Genomic DNA, 25,009 nt, shown 5'->3' with positions numbered 1-25,009 from the left:
TCAGGGTGGTGCAACATCGAGGGCCGAAAGGCCTGTACTGCACTTATGTTCTACGCTCTGCGCTCTAACTGGGATAACAAGGTGTAGAGCTGGATGAACACAGCAGGCGAAGCAGCATCAGAGGAGCAGGAAGGCTGACGTTTCGGGCCTCCACCCTCCTTCAGAAATGGGGGAGGGGAAGGGGTTTCTGAAATAAATAGGGAGAGAGGTGGAGGCGGATAGAAGAGAAGATAGGTGGAGAGGAGACAGGCAGTTCAAAGAGGCGGGGATGGAGCCAGTAAAGGTGAGTGTAGGTGGGGAGGTAGGGAGGAGATAGGTCAGTCCAGGGAGGACGGACAAGTCAAGGGGGCGGGATGAGGTTAGTAGGTAGGAGATGGCGGTGGGGTTTGAGGTGGCAGGAGGGGCTAGGTGGGAGGAAGGACAGGTTAGGGAGGCGGGGACAAGCTGGGCTGGTTTTCGGATGTAGTAGGGGGAGGGGAGAATTTGAAGCTTGTGAAGTCCACATTGATACCATTGGGCTGCAGGTTTGCCAAGCGGAATATGAGTTGCTGTTCCTGCAGTCTTTGGGTAGCATCGTTGTGGCACTGCAGGAGGCCCAGGATGGACATGTCATCTGAGGAGTGGGAGCGGGAGTTGAAATGGTTCGTGACTGGGAGGTGCAGTTGTTTAGTGCGAACCGAGCATAGGTGTTCTGCAAAGTGGTCCCCAAGCCTCCGCTTGGTTTCCCCGATGTAGAGGAGGCCATAACGGGAACAGCAGATGCAGTATACCACATTAGCAGATGTGCAGGTGAACATCTGCTTAATGTGGAAAGTCTCCTTGGGGCCTGGGATGGGGGTGAGAGGGGTGGTGTAGGGGCAGGTGTAGCACTTCCTGCGGTTGCAGGGAAAAGTGCCGTGTGTGGTGGGGCTGGAGGGGAGTGTGGAGCGGAAAAGGGAGTCACTGAGAGAGTGGTCCCTCCGGAAAGCAGATTTGGGTGGGGAGGGATAAATGTCTTTGGTGGTGGGGTCGGATTGCAGATGACAGAAGTGTCGGAGGATGATGCATTGGATCCGGAGGTTGGTGGGGTGGTACGTGAGGGCGAGGGGGATTCTGTTTTGGTTGTTATTGTGGGGAGGGGGTGTGAGGGTTGAGTTGCGGGAAATGCATTTCTGAAGAAGGGTCTAGGCCCGAAACGTCAGCCTTCCTGCTCCTTTGATGCTGCTTGGCCTGCAGTGTTCATCCAGCTCTACACCTTGTTATCTCAGATTCTCAGCATCTGCAGTTCCTACTATCCCTGTATAACTGGGTCTTCCTTTGAGCTGAGAACTGTATCCTACTCTTCTCAGAGTACTGACGGAAGTGGTCCTGGAAGTAGTGCATGTTTTTGTGCTCATCTTTCAAGAGTCTTTGTATACCAGCCATGGAAAGTAAGCAAAATAAAAATGCTGTAAATCTGGAACAAAAACAGAAAGTGCTGGAAAAGCTCAGCAGTTCTGGCAGCTTCTGTGAAGACAAATCAGAGTTAATGTTTTTGGTCCAGTGACCTTTCCTTAGAAAGTGTCAAGTAAGCAAGCAGGTGCAGCAGAGGGTGAAGAAGGAAAATGGTATGTTGGCCTTCAAAGTGGATCATTCAGGTACAGATGCAGGAATGTCCGGCTGCAATTGCCTTAGTGAGATCACCCCTGGAATATTAAGTGCAGTGTTGGTCTCCTTTATCTGATTACAGAGAAAGTGTTTCGAAGGTTGACCAGACTTATTCTTGGGATGGCAGGAATGAGATATAAAGAGAGATTAGATTGGTTAGGATGATATTCACTGGAGTTTAACAGATTGAAGGAGGTTTTCAGAGCCTACAAAATTCTGACAGGATGAGACAGAATAAACACAAAGGGTGTTTCCAATCACTGGGCAGTCTGGAAGCCGGGGTCATAGTCTTTAGTATAGGGTAGGTAATTTAGAACTGAGATGTGGAGAAATCTCTTCACCCAGAGAGTGGTGAGCTTGTGGAATTCACTGCCACAGAAAGTAGTTGAGGCCAAAGCATTGAATGTTTTCAGAAGGGAGACAGATACAGTTCTTGGGATTAACAGGATCAAAGAGTATGTGAAGACATCAAGAACAAAGTACTGAGTTGGATGATCAGCCATGATCATATCAAATGGCTGAGCAAGCTTGAGGACCTGAATGGCTTCCTCCTGCAACCGTTTTCTTTAATTCCTCGTGGACTGCTACAGGTGAATAATTAGTCACAATGATTTCATGTTACATTTCTCCTCCTCTCAGCTGGAAATATTTCTGGAAAAATCATGGAGTAAATGCTGGACATACTCAAAGAGAAAACCAGAGTGAATGTTTCAGTTGATGATAGCTCTTCAATACTCAAGCCTGGGTTTGGTGTGACTTTTTAATCAATATTCATTGTGTAACACCCTTTGAGAATTGATGCATTTGAATCCAATCTGTTATCCATCTTATGAGCCCCAAGTTTTGGAGGATGATGCACATAGGAAGATGGTTCTGGTTGTTGGAGGTCAGTCATCTCAACTCCTGCAGGAGCTCCTCAAGGTAAGTATTTTTAATCAACATGTTGAGAGAAGTTATAATGCACCCTGCATTGTATCTCAGAGGAAGAGACACTACCACAATACCACAGGAGCCCTAGTTCCCCAGAGAAGTCTCCTAGGCCCAGCCATTTTTAGCTACTTTGTCAATGACCTTCCTTACGTGATAACGTTGTAAGTGGGGATGTCCACCAATGATTACACGAAATTCAGCATCATTCACAGCTTCTCAGATACTGAAGCAGTCCATGTCAAATGCAACAAGACCGAGACAATATCCAGGCTTATACTGAAGTGTTAAATAACACTTGTAACGAACAGATGCCAGACAATGACCTTCTCCAAGAAGAGACAATCTAACTACTGTCCTTTGATATTTGTTACCATCACTGAACGCCCTACTGTCAACACCTTAGGGCTACTATTGACTAGAAACTGAACTACAATAGACATATAAAACAGTGGCTAGAAAAGTTGGTCAGATGTTAGGTATCCTGAATCTCTCAACTCATCTCTTTACTCTCCAATGCCTGCCCACCATCTACAAGGCACAAGTCAAGACAGCGATGAAATACTCCCCACTTGCCTGGATGGATGCAACTCCAACAACACTAAGTTTAACACAGTGCAGGACAAAACAGCCCACCTTATTGGCACCACATCCTTGAACATGCAGTCAATCCACCGATGCTCAGTTGCAGCAGTGTGTACTATCCACAGAAATTGACAAAGCTCCTCAGACAGTGCCTTCCAAACCAATTACCTCTTCCATCAAGAAGGACAAGGGCAGCAGGTCCATGGAGTCATCATCCCTTGCAAGTTTACCTCTAAGCCACTCACCATCCTGACTTGGAAATATATTGCTGCCCCTTCAGTGTCGTTGACTCAATATCCTGGACTTTTCTCCCTAACAGCAGTGTGGGTCAGTTTACAGCAAATGAGCTGCAATGGTTAAAGGCAGCAGCTCCCCAGCACTTTCCTGAGTGCAAATAGGACAGGCAATAAAATACTGGCCCAGCCAGTGACACCCACTTCCCAGAAGTGAACAATGAAAGATAAAATGTCTGAACATCTCTTGGGCTTCCTCTAGGACAAGTATGATATTCTCCTAGTTTATAGCTATTTCTGGATTTTGTTTTGTTTCCTCTGTCATGAAGACAGTTCATGTAATCAACTCTTCAGGATAACTACTGTGGAGCTGGAGTGTTATGTAGGCCAGACAAGATGATTGCAAATTTCCCTCCTTAAAGGATATAGAAATCGTAGCATTACTACAGTATGGAATCAGACCATTCGGCCCACCGAGTTTACCCTATTCTCTGACGAGCATCCCAAGCAGACCCAGACCCAGACCCTATCCCTGTAACTCTGCATTTCACCTATTCCACCTAGCCTGCACGTCCCTGGACACTATGGGGCAATTCACCATTGCCAGTCTACCTATCTACACGTCTTTGGACTGTATGAGGAAATAGGAGCACCTGGAGGAATCCCACACAGACACAAGGAGAACGCACCTGGAGGAATCCCACACATTGCCCAAGGCTGGAATCAAACTTGGGTCCCTGGTGCTGACAGGCAACAGAGCTAACCGCTGAGTAACTGACCCCCAATGAAAGAACCTGTTCCATTGTTATGCCTTTTTCTCCATGGCATTGATAAAATTACATTCGTGTTCCACAAGACGACCTGCTGCCAGATAATTGAGCAAGCTCCTTTGGAATACTAGACCATCTGTCCACAGATGCTGCAAAACCAGTTGAGTTTCAGCAGTATTTTGTTTTTAATTTGGTTTTCCATTATTGCCAGTATTTTGTTTTTCTTTGCCTTTATTTATGCTGATGTCTCTAAATTTTTACAATTGGTGATTTTTTTTGTTTTGTTTCCCACCATGAAATGAGAGAAAATATTTACTTAATATCTGTGCAATTTCCCTATTCTTTTATGTTCTCAGTTTTGGGGGCGGTGGTGAATTGGAGGTATATGCTGCTCATTAAATGACAAACTGTCCCTCCCTGCCTATTTCTAGGACTTCAGTGTGAGGTTACGCCCCTAGCTACAGCATGGATCTATCTGAGAGATGTCTGGGGAGACCCAGTGCTGTGTTTATGGTGAAGACGCACTGCTTGTTACATCTCCAGCTGAAGACATGCCTATGAGGAGTGACTTCAGATCACTCTCAAGTTCAACTTGCTGAGCATTCAAATTCATTCAAAGCCTCTTACAATCATTAGGATGTTTAGTTTTAATTTTATCCTAACATGCTGTGATTCTCAGTGTGAACAGCTGGGATGGTCCAGCTCTCTAAACTGGAAGAGACAGAGAATAGAGGAATATGGATTATGTGCGGGCAGATGATCTTAGTTTAGAATAGCATCATGGTTGGCAGAACTATGCAGGGCTGAAGAGCCTGTTGCTGTGTTGTACAGATCTATTTTCTAACTTCCCAGCATCTACCCTGTCAAAACTCCTAAGAGTCTTGGGTGTTTCATTAAATTTCTCTCTTTTTCTTCTACACTCCAATGAGTTCAAGCTTAATTTATTTAACCTCTTCTTAGAAAATCCCTCCATTCCCATGTTGAGCCAAGTGAACCCTCTCTGGTATGCCTCCAATGCAGGAATATCTGTCCTTCAGGAACAGGTACTGTTCATAATATTCTAGGTGTGGTGAAGCTTGCATGGTTTTAGCAAGACCTCTATTTTTCGACTCCATTCCATTTGTAATAAATGCCAGCATTTGATTTACCTTTTCTATTATCTGCTGAACCTGTAAACTACCTTTTTTCAGATTGATACACAAGGATTGAAACTAAACAATGTTAACCCGACAATAACTAGGGAAATGCTGGAATTTTATTGTAAAGGATATGACAATAAACAATATCTGGATCCTTAGAAACAATGGAAGACGCACAATTTTATTTAAGGAAAATATTTTTGATGAACCTGTTGGATTTTATATTTTTTTTGGTGTGGCTGTAAATGGCAGAAGAGATAAGGGTATGGCAGGGGAGTGGTGGTAGGGGGATATGGTTTATTTGAATTTCCAGGAGCCTTTTGACAAGTTTCAACAGGGGCTAACACTGGAGGCAATGGGTCCTTTAGAGATCAACGAGGTTGTCTGAGTGGAATCATAGGAGATGGGTGAGATCCAAAACACATACTTTGCGTCAGTATTTACTGGAACTTCAGGAACTAAATCGTGATGTCTTGAAAAGAGTCCACAATAGACAACAGGAGGTTCTGAAGGTCTTAAAACACATAAATCCCCAAGACCTGATCAAGTGATATTGTGGGAAGCTGGGAAAGAAACTGTGGGACCCCTAGTAGAGATATTTATCTCACTGACAGCCATGGTGCAGTGCAGGAAGACTGGAGGGTGGCTAATGTTGTCCCATCGTTTAAGGGCTCCAAAGAAAAGCCAGGAAACAACAGACCAGTGAGACTGACATCAGTGGTGCTAAGTTGTTGGAGGAGATTCTGAGAGCCAGGATATTTGGAAAGGCAAGGACTGATTAGCGATAGCCAGTATAGCTTTGTGCATGGAAAATCATGTCTCTCGAACCTGATGGAGGTTTTGTTGAGGTGACCAAGAGATAGATGAAAACTGACTGGTAGATTTTATCTACATGGACTTTAGCAAGGCCTTCGACAAGAATCCGCATAATAGACTGGTTAATAAGTTTAGATCAGATGGGATCCAGGGACAGCCAGATGATTTGATACAAAATTGTCACAATCGTAGGAACTGAGGATATTGGTAAAGGGTTGTTTCCCAGACTGGAGGTCTGTGACCAGTGGTGTGCTGCAAGGATTGGTGCTGGTCCACTGTTGTTTGTCATTTATATAAAATTTTGGATGAGAATATAGGAGGCATGGTTAGTAAGTTTGATGACACTAAAATTGTTGGCATAGTGGACAGTGAATAGGGTTATCTAAGAATACAACAGGATATTGGTCAGCTGGGTCAGTGGACTGATGAATAACAGGGAGTTTAATATAACATAGAACAGTGCAGCACAGTACAGGCCCTTCACCCACGATGTTGTGCCGAACTTTTACCCTAAACCCAAGGTCTATCTGACCTCTACCCCTACCTTATACTGTCATCCATACGCCTATCTAATAGCCGCTTAAATGCCCCTAATGAGGCCGACTCCACTACCCTCTCTGGCAATGCATTCCATGCCCCTACCAATCTTTGAGTAAAGAACCTACCTCTGACGTCTCCCCTTATCTACCTTCACTCACTTTAAAACTATGCCGCCTTGTAATAGGTGCCTCCACCCTAGGAAAAAGTCTCTGGCTGTCCACTCTATCTATACCTTTGATCATTTTGTACCTAATGTAGGTAATTGTGAGGGTGTTGTATTTTGGTCAGACAGACCAGGGGAGGACTTCTACAGTTAATGGTAGATCTTTGGCCAGTGCTCCCAAACAGGGAGACCTAGGGTTGCAAGTACATAGTTCCTTGAAAATGCTGTCTAGGTAGACACGGTGGTGAAGAAGGTAGTTGTCACGCTTGCCTTCGTTGGTTAGAGCATTGAGAATAGGAGTTGGATGTCATGTTGTGGCTGTACAAGACATTGGTGAGGCCACTAAGGATTGTGGATCACCAGGAAAAGCTCATCTGGTTCACTTGTGTCATTTAGGGAAGGACATCTGACATTCTTATCTACACTGGCCAACATGTGACTCTAGACCCACAGCATCTGACTCTGAGCTGTCTTCTGGACAGTGGGCAATGAATGCTGGTCCAGCCAGTGACACCCATATCGCATGAATGAATAAATAAAAGTGCATATTTTCTCCCTACCTCAGCAAATCCCTTCAGTTGCAACAATTCATTTTGACTTTGTAACACCATTCAGACCCTTGGCACTCTCTGTAATACACTTCTCATATCCAGCACCTTCAACTCTTCCTATTCCTATTATCTCATTTAAACGCTAAAAAAGTTTCCTCTTACTGCACTCCTCCCGCTGAAAGAACCCTTGCGATCCCTTTAACACCTGCTTCCATGTTTTTGTCACCCTTTGTCGTTTTCAAAAACCTTCTTTCTTCAGTATTGTTAATTTTTTTTTAGGTGCCCTTCTAAGCTTCTGTTAATTGGATATGATCCTTTATGTCCCGAGTGAGGCACAGGCAGGGAATTCTTGCTGAAGTTTTGTCTGTTTCAATGGAATGTCCCTTTGAATATTTTATATTGTTCCTTCAAATGTTTTCCATTGTTCATTTTCAACTGTACATTTCAGCCTGTTTACTCTGGTCAGTTCCGCACCAAAACTCATGTAATTGGCTTTGTTTCTGTTTTCGATTGTTGTTCGTCCTTTACATTGTCACTTTAAAACTTCATAATGCCTTTGAATTCCACCTGATCACAATTTCACAGAGGATCTCTTAGTGTGATATCACTCACTCACTCACTCAGCTTCATCACATAGTGGTTGATCTTAGATAGTTACATCCCTAGTCAGTTGCACAAAGTGTTGTGCAAAGAAACACTGACAAAAAATTCTCCAAACTCCTCTGTGCATATTATTCTTGCCAGTGTGACTGTTCCAGATGATACGAAGGTTGACGTCTCCCAAAATTATCACACTTCCTTTTGTTACAAATTCCACTGAATTCCTGTTTAATGCACTAATGAGCAGTGAAATGTTGTTAGGGGACCTAAAATCTGTTCTCCTACTTATGTTTTTGACACTTCTTACCCAGAATTTGCATTCAAACTGATTCTTCATATTCTAAGGCCAAATCCTTTCTCTGTAATGCCTTTGTTATCCATTACTGTCAAGGTACGCATCCTGCTTCCTGTTCTGCCTGAGTTGTGTACCATTGAATACTAATTTGTCACCTTTTGTCATGTAAGCACATCTCTTTGGCGACTAAATCCATGTAATTTATCTTTGTCACAAGTCCATCTATCTTATTGTAAATATGTTTTCCATTCAAAAAAATTCTAATTTACTTTTTAACCACACTTTCCTGTTACAAACCTATTCGCTGATGTACAAATTTAGTTAAAATATGTCGCTTCCTGTTCCTTTCTTCAGCCGTATCACCATGCTGTTCTGATGCTACACCTTTTCTTTTTGGATTTGGAATGCTCCTTTCACCTGAACCCTGCTCCTGCCTCCCCTGTGTCAGTTTAAAACCCTGTCCATAAACCTCGTTACATGATTGACCAGGACACTGGTTGCAGCATGGTTCCAGTGGAGCCCCTCCCAATGGATTTTATTTTTAACTCACTCTTGGGATATTGTGTCTCTGGCTAGCCAGCATTTATTGCCCACCCCTAGCTGCCCTGGGACTGAGTGGCTTGCTATGACATTTAAGAGGGCAACCACATTGCTGTGTGTCTGGAGTCCATTAGGCCAGTCTGGGTGAGGACAGCAAATTTCCTTCCCTAAAGGACATTAGTCAGTCAGATGGGTTTTTCATAACAACATCAGCAACGGTTTCATGGTCATTTTGTCGATTCTTAATTCCACGTTTTGCAAAATTATGAATTCAAATTCCACTATCTGCCATGTTGGAATTCGAACCAGGGTCCACATTTGCTGAGTTTCCAGATTAACAGTCTAGCGATAATGCCACCAGGCCATTGCCTGTCCCGCTAATGGTTATAGGGGTTTGGGTCTGGGTGGGATGCTCTGAGGTTTGGTGTGGACTTGTTGGGCCGAAGGGCCTGTTTCCACACTGTAGAGATTCTATGATCTATGATTTCTCATCCCTGAGCACTGATTCCAGTGCACCGTGAATCAAAATCCATTTTTCCTACACAATTGTTTGATCCTGAAATCTTCCTGCACTCTGGTGGTATCCCTCACTGTGTGGGTCTAATTGCTGCTTCTGTTAGCAGCTCTCACTCTTGCAGCTTCACCAGATCATCAGCCAACTGATTTCCGCACCCCAGAGAGGTAAAGGAGCACAGGCCAGGGTTGGAGACTGGGATTTTCCTGATCTCTGTGCGATCCAGTACCGTTCTACATGTATGCTCACTGCATCAGTCTAATTTGAGTTTGTCTCTTTCTCTGTCTTCTATAGCTATTTATGGAGTTCCTGGTGCAACAGAATTCCCAACTCTGGTCTCGTCCATCACCTCATTGAAGACGGTTGGTCAGCCAGAGTAAATGGAGAGAGATTTGGAGCCTCTAATAAATCCTGAGTGAAGTAAGAAAACAGCAAACGCTGCAGGGAGGAGTCTGTGAGGCCTTGAATTTGTAGACCCATAAGTCATGACATAGGTACGGTGTTGAAGAGGAAACGCAGAGCAGAAAGATCTCAGGCTCCATGACCATTCTGGTGTGAAAGGTCTGCTTTCACCTCTTCTGCACTGAACCAAATGAGGACAGCAAAGGAAGACCTCTTATAAATCTGGGCCCGTGCTATCTTACTGAGGCTCAGTACTACCTCTCTCCAGCAGGTGGTAAGGACACATGGGATATTTCTGTTCTGTGTTCCCTCTTCGATGCTGTATTCGAACATGTCTTGTGGGCCAGTGTTTTCAATCCCTCTTAACACCTACAACAGTTCTTATATCTGTAACCACCTGCCGTCCCTACAAATCCTTTGCATACTTAAAACCTACAACTCTCCCTATCTTTGTAACATCTTTCAGACTCAAAGCCACCTTTCTTTAACTCCCTTAGCCATTCAAAGCCTCACTATCTGTATAGCCACGTCCAGTGCATACCCTTCCCATCGCCATTACCATGTGCTATCTCGCTATTCTTCTCCTCCAGTCATGACACTCCTTTCCCATGTAAACCACTCCTGTCCCAACAAACATCTTCAGCGGTCCAAGCCTCCCTATCACAATGGAGTGCTGCAACCCTCACTACTGTGTTCCTGTAATCTCTCTGTCGCTACAATCCTCCCTACTTGTGAAACCTGCTGCAGTCAGTACAACCCTCCTTTCCTGAAGGTAGGAGGAATTGTAGTACCTGCAGGGTGTTACAGAGGTAGGAAGTGCTGTGGAATCTAGGGGATGTTATAATTTGATACACTGGGGCACAAAGTTGAATCACGGATTTTCCTGATCAGACCACAGATTTCCAAAGCAAAATAGTTTGCAGTTGCAAATACACAAGCCTGGGATCTTGCCGAGTTGATTTTGAAGCTCATTACTAGAATGGCTGAGCACAGCTTCAGATTCACAGGCTGGGAGATGAGTTCAGATGTGAATCTATTTGCCCATTCTGTTTGTGTGCCTGATACTGCTTTGGTAGAAAACTCTCCATGCATCTAGTGACCTCCAGATCAACATGACTGACCAGAGCTCACCTCAACCAAGCCTTCATTTGGAATAAGTTATTTTCTTTCTGGTAGTTTGAGAGACCTCAGGATTGTTTACCAAGCAGGGAGTGTGAAACTTCTGCATTGACTTTGACCCATGCAGTGAAATTTCATGGATTCTTCTGTTTTCTACAGGCTGTCATTAATGCGATTGTTAAACCAGGGCATCTGGGTGCACATTTTTATTTGTTAATACCTCTGCTATGTATGACATAGTATTTCTAGACAGTCTGTAGGATATAAATATCTGTCCGATGTTACTTCACCAACTCGTTCAGAGGTTAGTGAACCAGGACCTGAGCAGTAACAGCTGGGAAACTTCAAGGTCTTTGTATATGGGGCTTGACACCAGACTGGATGAGAGCAGCTCACTGAGGGAATGACGAATAGGGAGCTTGGGATCATCCATTTCTGTATTGCTCTGTGCCAAATACTCACCTATCTCTCCTTAAGTGAAACTCTTTCATTCTCCAGTCCTTACAGTATACCCTCGCTGTAAGCCCCTCCAGCTACTGAACATCACTCTTCTCTCTAACCACCTCCAGCCCATACAGTGCGAGGGAAGAGGGTGGTGCTGATGAGGGACTTATTGTTTGAGAAATGCTGACAAAATACGTTCTACAAACTCCCAACTCAAGGGCAATCTTTCCTGCATGATTGTACCAGACTATTTCAAGATTGAAGTCCCCCACAATTAGACCAGTTCTTTGTTACAACTTCCAATAATTTCCTATTTGATGCAGTGTTTTACAGGCCCAATGCCATTGCACTGTTAACAGCTCTCCCATTTGTGTTTTCCAATACTTAACAACAGCTATATTGTGTTCACACTGATTCCACTTCATAATCAGTGACCAACTCCTTCCTTGGTAAAGATTTTTTTATCTCTAGCTATCGGGTTTATTCCTTTTGCTTTCCCATACTATTTGTCTATCTGCAACGTCGTGTTCCTCAAATATTGATTTTTGCATCTTTTGTCCCCCTTGTAACCACGTCTCCCTGATAGTGATTCACTCTTAATCGTTGACCTCTGTGTCACAGGTCGGTCTATCTTATTGCAGATACTTTGTGCATTGAGATAAATAGTGTTTTCATTTACTTTGACCACTATTTCCTATCACACTTATTTTCAGTTATAGAATTTTCATTAAGATCTGCTCCTTTCTGCTTGTCATCAGCTATGTCATAATGCTGTTCTGATGATTCACCATTATGCTTTGGATTTGGAAATCTTGCTTCATTTGAACACTGCATTCTCCTCCTCTCAGTTTAAAGCCCTGTCTATAATCCTAGTTATGTGATTGGCCAGGACACTGGTGCCAACACCACACCAGTGGAGCCCATCCCAATGTAGGACTCACTTTGCCTGAGTGGCCAGTGCTCTATGAATCAATACCACTTTTTTTTTCCCTGCACCATTGTTTGTTCCTGAAATCTTCCTGCCCTCCGGCAGTATCACTCAGTATCTCTGCACATGGTATCCCTCACTGTGCTGCCTCTGTCTGCCTTTGTTTTCATGTAGCCACTCGGAGATCCTGAGACAGCAGAATTCTCCACTCCAGAGAGAATGAAGCAGCACAGGCCAGTGATGGAGAATGGGATTTTCCAGATCCCTGTGGGACTCAATAACATTCTACATCTGTATTCCTCACTGCATCAGTCCAGTTCCTGAGCCTGCATATTACTCCGTCTCCTGCAGATACATGGGGAATTCCTGACTCCGCAGAATTCTCAACTCCTGTCTCATTCATCACTTCATTGAAGACGTTGGTCAACCAGAGAAACAAAGGGCAGCGAGATCTGGAGTCTTCAATAAATCCTGCAACCAGGTAAGATCACACTCGGTGAACAAAGCAGAGAGCAATTAGGAGGCTCGAAACAAAAGCCGACAAGACATGACATAGATACAGTGCTGAAGGGGGAGTACAAAAGATTTCACACTCAACCACCATCCCCTCTCAGAAGATCTACTTTACGCTTTGTTCTGAGCCTTCCTAGGACAGCATAGGAAGTTGGCAGTTATCAATCCAGGCCTGTGCTGTCTTGGTGAGGACCAGTACAACAGAGGTGAAAACATATCCCCACGATAGGGTGGTAACAAAGTTGGGGAACGTCCTGTTTGTTGTGCCTTCTCTAGCACTGTATTTATGTCGTGTCTCGTGGACCAGTGTGTTCAATCATTCTGACTCCTATAAACTGCTATTCTTATCTCTGTAACCTCCTCCCCTCCCAACAATCCCTCCATATATTTGAAAGATGCTCCAATCCTGACTACCACCTCTATCTCTGTAACTTGCTTCAGTCTCAACAATGTACCTATACTGCAGTCTCCTCCAGTAACTGCAGTCACAGTCATGCAGCACAGAAATAGACCCTTCGGTCCAACTCCTCCATCCCAGTCAGATTTCCTAAACTAAACTAGTCACAAGTTGCATCCAATGGTGGTAGAAGGCTGTTTGTGTGACTAGAGACCAGTGTCCGCTGGTGTATCACAGGGATCAGTGCTGTGTCGCTTATTTGTGGTATTTAAAAATAATGTAGATGTGAATTTTGAGGGGGTGGGGGAAAGTGTGATAAGTTTGTGTTTGGCACAAATATTGGCTTGGTTGTTGGTAGTGAGGAATAAGATCTTATGTTATAGGAAGCTATAGATGAAATTGTTGGATGGGCAGATCAATGGCAGATTGAATTTTAACCTGACAAATATGAAGTGATGCAACTTGAAAGAAGACACCGGACAGGGAAGTACTCAATGAATAGCAGCACACGAGGAAACTCAGAGGGTGATTCTCCACAGATCCTTAAAAAGACTGGAAATGTGAATAGGTTAGCTGAGAAGGGATAGGGGACTGTAGGCATGGGCTGTATTCATCGAGGCATAATTTATAAGAACTATAAAGGACTTTGGTTAGGAATACTGTGTGCAGTTCAGGTTGCCACGTTACAGGAAGGATATGGTTGCATTGGAGGGGGTGCAGAGGAGCTTCATTAGGATATTCCCTGCGATGGAGCAAATCAGCTATGAAGAGAGGTTGGATAAGCTCAGGTTGTTTGTGTTGGGGTAGAGAAGGTTGGGGGAGAAATAATTCTGAAGTATAAGATTACAGAGGCATGAAGAAGGTGGATAGTCAGCCAAGAACAAGGGAGCACAGCTTTAAAGTGAAGGATTTGAGGTTTAGAGAGGATTTCAGGATTGCTTTTCACCAAGAGGATGTTAGCGGTCTGGAATGCACTTCCTGAGAAGCTAGTTGTGGTGGGTAACTTCACAACCATTTAAAATCAACTTGAATGAGCACATGAAGTGTCATAACATTTGTGGCTATGGGCCTCCTGTACGAAAGTGGAACTAATGTAGAACATGTTGTACTACTGACAGTGTAAAGACTATGCTTCTATGATTGTTTGATTGTGGAAGGTCAATCATTAAGCAGCATAAGACAGATTTCTGAAGAGTATATTAACAATGGTTATAAGCGTGAACTGTAATAACTTCTAAAAGTATGCCAATGTGAAAGGTTAGAGAAGACAAGTGTAGCTTCATTATAGTCTGGAATTGGAGAATGGAAAACAGATATTAAATTGGTTCTTCTGCAGAAGAAAATGAAACAAAACAAAAATCGTAACAAAAACTGAAACAACTGTGAATGCTGTAAATCAGAAACAAAAACAAATTGCAGGAAAAGCTCAGCAGATCTGGCAATGTCTGTGAAGAAAAATCAGTTAACATTTCTGGTCCAGCGACCCTTTCTCAGAACTGATGGTAGCTGGGAAAATGTCAGTTTATATGCAGAAGATAGAATCCCTACATCGTGGAAACAAGCCCTTCGGCCCAACAAGTCCACACTGAACCTTGGAGCGTCCCACCCAGACCCATCCCCCTAATCTACACATCCCTGGACACTATGCGCGATTTAGCACAGCCAATCCACCTAACCTGCACATCTTTGGACTGTGGGAGGAAACCGGAGCACCCGGAGGAAACCCACGCAGACATGGGGAGAACGTGCAAACTCCACATAGACAGTCGCCCGAGGCTGGAATCGAACCCGGGTCCCTGGTGCTGTGAGGCAGCAGTGCTAACCACTGAGCCACCGTGCTGCCCCACAGTAGGGTTGGGAGAGGGGGTAAGGAGTAAATGATAAGTTGGGATAGGGCCTAAAGAGAGAAGAACAGTTGGACAGACAAAGGAGTTGCTAACGATCTGGCTAGAAGGGTGAATAGCTGCTAATGGGAGAGTGTTAATGGCTAACAATAGGTACTGTGTAATGACAGGGTAAGTGATAACAAGGCCAGCTGTGGGGTAGGGCTAGGCCATAGGAGAGTTCAGACCCTAAAATTATTGGACTCAATATCGAGTCTAGAGGGCTGCAGGGTCCCCAGGTCAAAAATGAGGTGTTGTTCTTCCAGCTGGCACTGAACTTTGTCTCAGGCTTGCTGTAGTGTTCCAGCAGAGATGTTGGCCAGGGAATGGGTGGTGTGTTGAAGTGGTAGGCAACTGGAAGCTCAATCTTTCTTGTGGTCAGAATGTAGATGTTCTGTGAAGTTGTCAGCCAGTCTACACTTCATTTTCCCAATGTAGATGGGACCACAATATGAGCTGCAAATGCATTAGACTAGATTGTGTGAAGTGCTGCTTCACCTGGAAGGTATGTTTGAGCCCTTGGAGAGTGAGGAGGTAAATGGCCAGGTGTTATACCTTCACTGGTTGCAGAGAAGGTACTGTGGGGGTGTTGGAAGTGAAGGAGGAGTGGACCAGGGTGTTCCGGAGGGAACGGTCCCTGTGGAAGGTGGACAAGGGACGGGAGGGGAATATGTCTGGTGGTGGCATCTTGCTGGAGCTGGCGGAAATGGCAGCTGATGACCTTCTGGATATGGATGCTGATAGGTAAGGATAAGGGGAACCCTATTGCTGTTGTGGGATGGAAGAGAAGGAGTGAGTGCGGAAGTGCGGGAGATGGGTGAGACCCAGTTGAAGGCCCTGTCTACAACAGTCATGGGAATCTTTAATTGAGGAAGAAGATGGATATTTCAGAGGCTCCCTTGCTGAAGTTGGCCTCATCAGAAGAATGCAATGAAGACAAAGGAACTGAGAATGGAATGAAGTCTTGACATCCTTGTATCCTGCCTCCCTGTATAGTCCACATAACTGTGGGAATCGGTGGGTTCCTAGTGAATATTTGTGGCTAGTCTATCCGCAGAAATTGAATCAGAGATGTTGAGGAAGGGAAGGGAGGAGTCAGAGATAGAGCAGGTGAAAGAAGGACAGGGTGGAAACTGGAAGCAAAATTGATGAACTTTTCAAATTCCAGACGAGAGAAGGAAGCAGCACTGATTATATCGGAGAAATAGTTGTGGGTGAGGGCTAGAATAGGACTGGAACAAGAAATATTCCATGTACCACATGAAGAGACAGGCATAACTGCAGGTCATGCAGGTGCTCATGGCCACCCCTCTGACCTGAAGAAAATGAGAGAAATTAAAAGGGAAATTGTTGAAGGTGAGGACAAGCTTAGCCAAGCAGAGGAGAATGGGGTGGTTCAGGAAGAATCGGAGAGCCCTGAGATAATCTGGGTGGGGGATGGATGTGTGACGGGATTGCATGCCCATGGTAAGGAGCCTGCAAACTGGAAATTCTGAAACTGGCAAAAAGCATCAGGAAGAATAATGGAATGTGTGTAGACAGGGACTGGACCAGGGGAGAAAAAACTGTGTGAAAGTAGGAAGAGATGAGTTCTGTGGGGCAGGAGCAGGCTGAAACAATGGGTCAGCCTGGGCAGTCCTGTTTGTGGATTTTTAGAAGGAGGTAGAAGTGAGCTATGCGGGACTTGGGGACGATCAGCTTGGGGACATAGTGGGGACTGGGAAATCACCAGATGAAATGAAATCAGTTACTGTTGTTGATACAGTGGCCTGATGTGCCACAGTGGGGTCATAGTCCAGGGGAAAATTTTCCTGGCAATGTCATGTCTGGTGAGAAAAAGGAGTGGAATGAAATTAGTAAATAAACAGTTTTGGAGAAATTATTGGGTCTGAAAGCAATGGGCACAGACAAAATCAACATAGATTAATAAAGAGTGAATCATACTTGAGAAACTGACTGGTGGATCTGTTATGGAGAAGCAATGAATGCAGTGCATTTGGATTTTCATAAAGATTTTTAATGAATTCCCAAGCCTTATGCACAGAATCAAATCTTATTGGCTTGGGGATAATAGATGGAGATGGTTTCAGAATGGGATAGCTGACAGCTCGTGGGCTATTGCAGGGAATGGTGCTTGGACTCCAGCTATTCAAAATACATATCAAAAATTTGATTGCAAATATTGCATTTGATTCCCTCAACTCTACTGATGACACTAAACTATATAGGATTCTGAGTGGCGAGGATGATGTAAAAAAAGCGCCAGGGTGATTGAGACAAGTAGAAGGAATGGGCAAACACATGGCAGATGAAGTGCAATGATGATGTGATCATGTGCAATTTGTTGGGGAAGAATAGAATGGCAGCCTACAATTTGAAAAGGGATTGGATGAAAAAGTTGATCTATTAAAGGGACTTATGCTCCCTTTTGTTTTCTTCTGTGGTCCATGTGTGGCAGTGACTTCTGGCTTCCAACCAGTGTACATAGACCTGTCAAGTGGCTAATGGTAACTAAGGATCTGGATCTCCTTGTACACTAGTCACTGAAAGTAATATTGTGGGTGCAGAAAGCAGTTAGGTCAGTACATTATTTATTTTCCTTCATTTCAAGGGCATTTGAGTACAGCAGTAAGGTTGTCTTACTGCAGCTGTGTAGGGCCTTGATGAGACCTTATCTCGAACATTGTATAGGAACGTCCTTACCTAATAAAGGACAAACCTGGCATTGAGGGAGTGCAGCAAAGGATTATCAGACTGATCTCTGGGATGACAGGCTTGTTGTGTGAGCAGTCTTTGGGTTAACTGGGCCTGTATTCCATGCAGTTTTGGAAAATGAGTGGAGATCTCTGTAAAATATGTAACACTCTGAAAGGACAAGACAGTTTGGAAGCAGGGATGATAATTTCCATGGCTGGGACTTCTAAAACAAGGGATCACAGCCTCAGGTACATGGAGGCCACTCTGCGTTGGGATGAGAATAAATGTTTGCACTCAGACTGGTGAACCAGGGGAATTCTGTACTACGTAAGGCTATGACAGCCAAGGTACTGAATGTAAGTAAGAATTTCTGGACACTAAAGGGATGGGGAGAGAGCTGGAGTATGGAGTGGAGATAGAGGATCAGCCATCATTATATTGAATGGGGGTGGGGGGGGGAGTGGGGGATCGATGCACCGAAGGGAGAACTGCAGTTCCTTTTTCATATTTTCCCGATGGCTAATCACATTAAGGGAAATGTACATTGTGTGGGAAAAGTGTATTAAACAGAGGTCTTCGGTCATGAACTAGAATGGGTGGAGGCTCAATGTGTGGAATCGCAAACTCATTTCACTATATTTCTGTGCAGTTCTGTGGGAAAGCTCTGTAAATGTTACTACAAGCTCTCAGAAGGAGGCCTCTGCAGGGTTGACAGGACTGTGTTTCCTGTTCCCTTTTCCGATACCAGGGTTGGTACCTGGTGTTTTGCCCAGTTTTATCCTTTAAGACTTCAGAGTGGTTTGATATAATCGATGGGCTTGCTTGGCCATGTGAGATCATTGAAGAGTTCGTGTGTCTTTGTTTTGGGCGTCACTTTTCGGCCAGACCAGAAACTTCCCAAAAGTACAATGGTAGAATCCCTACAGTGTGGAAGCAGGCCATTTAGCCCATTAAGTCTACACTGATCCTCAAAGAGCATCCCACCCAGATCCATCCCTTCCCAGTAACCCTACATTTCCCATGCCTAATCCACCTCGCCTACACATTCCTGGACACTATGGGCAAATTAGCATGGCCAATTAACCTAAACTCTGGACTGTGGGAAGAAACTAGAGCACCCAAAGGAAACCCATGCAGATAGAGGGAGAATTTGCAAACTGCACACAGCCAGTTACCTGAGGCTGAAATTGAACCTGTCTCCCTGTTCTGTAAAGCAGCTGTGATAACCACTGAGCCAATGTGCCACCCTGGTGAAGAAAGTTGATATTTACAGTAGGCATTGGCTTCAAGGTCACTATTACTTACACCAGATTTTAGGTCTTGCTCTTTTATTAAATGCTTTTAACATCCACCAGCTCAAGAGGATTAGCCTGGCCTGGGTTAGTAATCCAGTTACACTTCAACAGCACCATTTCAGCATGCAGTCCTATCGGAAACCACACTGAGCAGGTTATTTCAGTGCTGTTTGACAGCTCTGTCAAAAAGTCAAATTGGTGGAATTTCTATCATTATGAGACTGAGGGTGTGGCCATTGGTCACATTGTATTTATTCTCCTCTTAGGGGACTCGACATAGTTCAACAATTTTTCACAGTAGCAGGTACATGTCAGAGTTGGAGCTGGAATGAAACAGTTTCCCCAGGTGCATGGCTTGATGTGTAGCACAAATCTTCAGTCCTGTTGTAGGAATGGTGTCAGGACCTATCAGCTTTGTAGTATCTACTGTTACCAGCTGTCTCTTGATGTCATGTGTAGCAGATTGCATTGGTTGAAAACTGGCATCTGTGATTCTGTGGATGTCACAGATCATAGAATCCCTACAGTGTGGAAACAGGCCCTTCGGCCCAACAAGCCCACACCGAACCTCAGAGCATTTCACCCAGACCCATCCCCCTATAACCCACCTGATCTACACCTCCCTGAACACTACGGGCAATTTAGCAAGGCCAATCCACCTAACCTGCACCTCTTTGGACTGTGGGAGGAAACCGGAGCACCCAGAGGAAACCCACGCAGACACGGGGAGAACGTGCAAACTCCACGCAGACAGTCGCCTGAAGCTGGAATCGAACCCGGGTCCCTGGCGCTGTGAGGCAGCAGTGCTAACCACTGTGCCACCCCATGTCATGATGAGATGGATCATACACTCAACACTTTTGGCTAAGAACAGTGCAAATACTTCATACTTGTCTTTTGTGCTGATGTGCGAGGTTGTTCCATTATTTAGAATAGGGATATTTGTGGACCCCTCTCCTCCAGTGCATTGTTTAATTGTCCGTCACTGTTTATGACTGGATGGAGCAGGACTGCAGAGCTTAGATCTGGAGCATTTTCTCTACCTTCCGGACAATGTCCCAGACACTACCACCACCACCATCACCAACCTTGGATATGTCTTGTCCCACTGGCTGGACGGACCCAGCAGAAGTGGTGGCGCAGTGGTATACAGTCAGGAGGGAGTTGATCTGGGAGTCCTCAACATTGACGCCAGATCCCGTGAAGTCTCATGGCTTCAGGTTAAACATGGGTAAGGAAACCTCCTGCTCATGACCTCATTACCACATTACCATCCTTCCTCAGCTAATGAATTAGTATTCCTCCATGTTGGAGGAAGCACTGAGGATGGCAAGGGCACAAAATGTACTTTGGGTGAGAGATTTGAATGTCTACCACCAAGAGTGGCTCGGCAGCAGTACTACAGATTACGCTGGTCGGATCCAAAAGGACATAGCTGCTACACTGGGTCTGTAGCAGGTGGTGAGGGAACCAACAAGAGAGAAAAGTATACTTGACCTCATCCTGTCAATGACCGTATCAGTAAGAGTGACCATCACACAGACCTTGTGGATGCAAAATCCTGCCGTCACGTTGAGAATAATTTCCATTGTGTTGTGTGGCACTATCACTGTGCTAAATGGGACACACTTCGCACAGATCTAGCAACTCCAAACGGGGCATCCATGAAGCTCCGTGGACCATTGACAGCAGTAGAATTGTACTCCAGCACAATCTGTAACCTCATGGCCTGGCATATCCCCCACTCAACCGTTACCATCAAGCCAGGGGATCAACCCTGGTTCAATGGAGAGTGCAGGAAGACATGCCAAGAGCAGCACCAAGCATACCGCAAGATGAGGTGTCAACCTGGTGAAGCCACCAACCAGGACTACTTGCAAGCCAAACAGCAAAAGCAGCAAGTGATGGATAGAGCTAAGTGATCCCACAACTAATGGATCAGATCTAAGCTCTACAGTCCTGCCACATCTAGTCATGAATGGGGTGGACAACTAAACAACTCACTGGATGAGGAGGCTGCACAAATATCCCCATCCTCAATGATGGAAAAGCCCAGCACGTCAGTGCAAAAGATAAAGCTGAAGCATTTTCAGTAAGCTTCAGCCAGAAGTCCAAATGCGTGATCCATCTTGGCCTCCTCCAGTGGTCCCCAGCATTACAGATACCAGGTTTCAGGCAAGACGATTCACTCCGTGTGATATCAAGAAATGCTTGGAGACACTGGATACTGCAAAGGCTACAGGCCCTTGCAACATTCTGGCAATAGTACAGAAGACTTTGCTCCTGAACTTGCCGCTCTCTAGTCAAGCTGTTCCAATATAGTTACAACACTGGTATCTACCCGGCAATGTGGAAAATTGCCCAAATATGTCCTGTGCACAAAAAGCAGGACAAATCCAACCTGGCCAGTCACTGCCCCATCAGTCTCAGTAACCTGATGGAAGGTGTCATGAACAGTACTATCAAGCAGCACCTTCTCAGTGACGCCCAGTTTGGGTTTCGCCAGGGCTATTCAGCTCCTGACCTCATTACAGCTTTGATTCAAATATGTACAAAAGAGCTGAATTCCCGAGGTGAAGTGAGAGTGACAGTCCTTGACATCAAGGAGCCCTAGCAAAACTGGAATCAACGGGTATTGGGCGCAAACTCTCCGGTGGTTGGAGTTGTACCTGGCATGTAGGAAGATGGTTGTGGTTGTTGGAGATCAGTCATCTCAGCTGCAGGACCTCTCTGCAGGAGTTCCTCAAGGTAGTGTCCTTGGCCCAACCGTCTTCAGCTGCTTCATCTATGACCTTCCCTCCATCATAAGGTCAGAAGTGGGGATGTTCGCTGATGATTGCGAATGGTGCTGAACATTGTGCAACTCCTGAGACACTCAAGCTGTTCGTGTTCAAATGCAGCAAGGTCTGGACTGTTTCCAGGCTTGGGCTGGACAAGTGGCTAGCGACATTTGTGCCACACAAATACCAGGCTATGACCACCACCCCTTTACACATTCCATGGTGTTGCCATCAATGAATTCCTCACTATCAACATCTTGGGGATTATCACTGACCAGAAACTCAACTGGATTCGCCACATAAACACAGTGGCTACAAGACCAGGCCAGAAACTAGGAATACTGCCGCATGTAACTCACCTCCTGACTCCTCAAAGTCTCTCCACCATTGCAAGGCACAAGTTAGGAGCATGATGGAATACTCCCCACTTGCCTGGATGAATTCAGCCCCAACAACTTTCAAGAAGTTTGATACCACCTAGCACAAAGTAGCCTGCTTGATTGGCACTACATCTACAAGCATCCACTCCATCCACCACCGATGCTCAGTAGCAGCAGTGTGCACTATCTACAAGATGCATTGCAGAAATTCACTAAAGATCCCCAGACAGTACATTCCAAACCCCCGACCGCTTCCATCTAGAAGGACAAGGGCAGCAGATATATGGGAACACAACCACCTTCAAATTCCCCTCCAAGGCACTCACCATCCTGACTCGGAAATATATCACTGTTCCTTCACTGTTGCTGGGTCAAAATCCTGGTATTCCCACGCTAATGGCATTGTGGGTCTACCCACAGCAGGTGGACTGCAGCAGTTCAAGATGGCAGCTCACCATCACTGACTCAAGGTTGACTAGGAATGGGCAGAAATGCTGACAAGCCAGTGATGCTCACATCCCAGAAATGAATAGAAAAAAAAAACTGATCTGTTGGTCTTGAGATTATTTTGCCTTCTGTATGATATGTTACTTCTGCTATTTGGAATGTAAGCTGTCAAGTGTGGTCACATTAATGGGTTGTCATCATTTTTAGGTACAGTGTCGGACTCTGACAAGTTCAACTGTACATATCACTGAACCATATATCGGCTTGATGAACAAGAACAATGCAGCACAGGAACGGGCCCTTTGACCCTCCAAACCTGCACTGACGCGTTTTGCCCTTTCAGACTAAAACTGTGTCTTCACTTGGAGGATCCTTCCTATTTATGTATTCATCCAGGTGCTTCTTGAATTCTATAACATCTACATCCATCACCTCCTCTGGCAACATGTTCCAGGCACTCACCACCCTTTTAAACTCCTTCACCCCTGCACCATGAACCTGTGTCCCCTAGTAACTGACCCCTCCACCTTGGGGGAAAAAACCTCATACTTTCTACTCTGACCATGCCATAAATCTCTATCAGGTCACCCCTCAATGTCCTGTGTTCCAGTGAAAACAAACCCAGTCTTTCCAACCTTTCTTCATAGCTAAAATCCCCCATACCAGGCAACATCCTGGTAAACCATCTTCTCTGCCCGGTCCAAAGCATTCACATCCTTCTGGTAGTGTGGTGACCTGCACTATACTCGATGTTCCAATAACTAAAGTTCTATGATGCTGCAGTTTAACTTGCCTATCCTTCTATTCAGTGCCGCTTCCAATGAAGGCAAGTATGCCATAGGATTCTTTTACTACTTTATCTACCTGTGTTGCTGTCAACCCAGATCCATCTGCATACTCCTAAGGGTTCTGCCATTCACTGTATAATTTCAGGGTTTGAGTGAAGATTTATGGCTCGGGTGCTGGTTGTAGATGTTGGTGTGTTCGTTGCATTGGGAGGTTTGATAGCAGATGTTTCATCCCCTCACTAGGTGACATCCTCAGTGTTGTAGAGCCTCCTGTGAATCACTGTTGTTTGTGCCAATTCAAATTTATATGGTCTGGTATTTTGCTTCCGGTAGGTGTTGGTTCAGGTTGTGCAGTGTAATGGTCAGTATATCAGGTCTAATTCAACGTGTTTGTTGATAGAGTCTGTGGATGAATGCCAAGTCTCCAAGATTTTCCTGGCTGTCCTCTGTTTTCCTATCCAATGCTAGTAGTGCTGTCCCAGTTGAAAGTGTGGTTTTTCTCGTCTGTGTGTATTGAAACCAAGGACAACAGATTGTGTAGTTTAGTTGCTAGCTGGTGTTCGTGGATGCGAGTTTCTAGTTGTCTGCCTGTTTGTCCCACGTAGTGTTTTATGCAGTCTCTGCTAGCAGTGTGATTTCAGCTTTCCCGTTCCTGAGTTCCACCCAAATTGCCTCACTGCATGAGTCTTCTGATGTATCCTTCCTCAGTACAGCTATGAGACACTCCTTTATCGATAATATAAATCCCTCAACCCTTTTATATCCCTTTCTATCACACCTGAAACATCTAAATTTTGGGACATTCAGCTGCCAGTCCTGTCCCTTTTTCAGCCGATAATCACAATAATATTGTAGTTCCAAGTACTAATCAAAGCTGAATCAGAGATAGTAGGAACTGCAGATGCTGGAGAATCCGAGACAACAAGGTGCAGGGCTGGATGAACACAGCAGGCCAAGCAGCATCATAGGAGCAGAGAGGCTGACGTTTCGGGCCTAGACCCTTCATCAGAAAAGGGGGAGGGGAAGGGGGTTTTGAAATAAATAGGGAGAGAGTGGGAGGCGGATAGAAGAGGGATAGAGGAGAGGATAGGTGGAGAGGAAACAAACAGGTCGAAGAGGCGGGGATGGAGCCAGGAAAGGTGAGTGTAGGTAGGGGGTTAGGAAGGGGATAGGTCAGTCCAGGGAGGACGGACAGGTCAAGGGGGCGGGATGAGGTTGGTCGGTAGGAGATGGAGGTGCGGCTTGAGGTGGGAGGAGGGGATAGGTGGGAGGAAGAACAGGTTAGGGAGGCAGGGACGAGCTGGACTGGTTTTGGGATGCGGTAGGGGGAGGGGAGATTTTGAAACTTGTGAAATCCACATTGATACCATTGGGCTGCAGGGTTCCCAAGCGGAATATGAGTTGCTGTTCCTGCAACCTTCGGGTGGCATCGTTGTGGCACTGCAGGAGGCCCAGGATGGACATGTCGTCTGAGGAATGGGAGGGGGAGTTGAAATGGTTCGCGACTGGGAGGTGCAGTTGTTTGTTGCGAACCGAGCGTAGGTGTTCTGCAAAGCGGTCCCCGAGTCTCCGCTTGGTTTCCCCGATGTAGAGGAAGCCACACCGGGTACAGCGGATGCAGTATACCACATTGGCAG

At 45.2% G+C, this 25,009-nt stretch overlaps 1 long non-coding RNA gene across 2 annotated transcripts in view; it reads left to right on the top strand.

Moving 5' to 3' along the window:
- LOC125487607 overlaps window positions 1-25,009 on the top strand; it is a 56,828-nt gene that overhangs the window by 11,878 nt on the left and 19,941 nt on the right. For both annotated transcript variants that reach the window (XR_007265976.1, XR_007265975.1), the window contains exons 2-3: window positions 9,594-9,719; window positions 12,544-12,673. This is a non-coding gene — a long non-coding RNA (uncharacterized LOC125487607). The remainder of the gene's footprint in view (window positions 1-9,593; window positions 9,720-12,543; window positions 12,674-25,009) is intronic.

This window comes from Rhincodon typus, chromosome 42, assembly GCF_021869965.1.
Source record: "Rhincodon typus isolate 14 chromosome 42, sRhiTyp1.1, whole genome shotgun sequence".
In the NCBI taxonomy this organism is placed as follows: domain Eukaryota; kingdom Metazoa; phylum Chordata; class Chondrichthyes; order Orectolobiformes; family Rhincodontidae; genus Rhincodon; species Rhincodon typus.
This window is presented reverse-complemented; position numbering and strand designations above follow the sequence as displayed.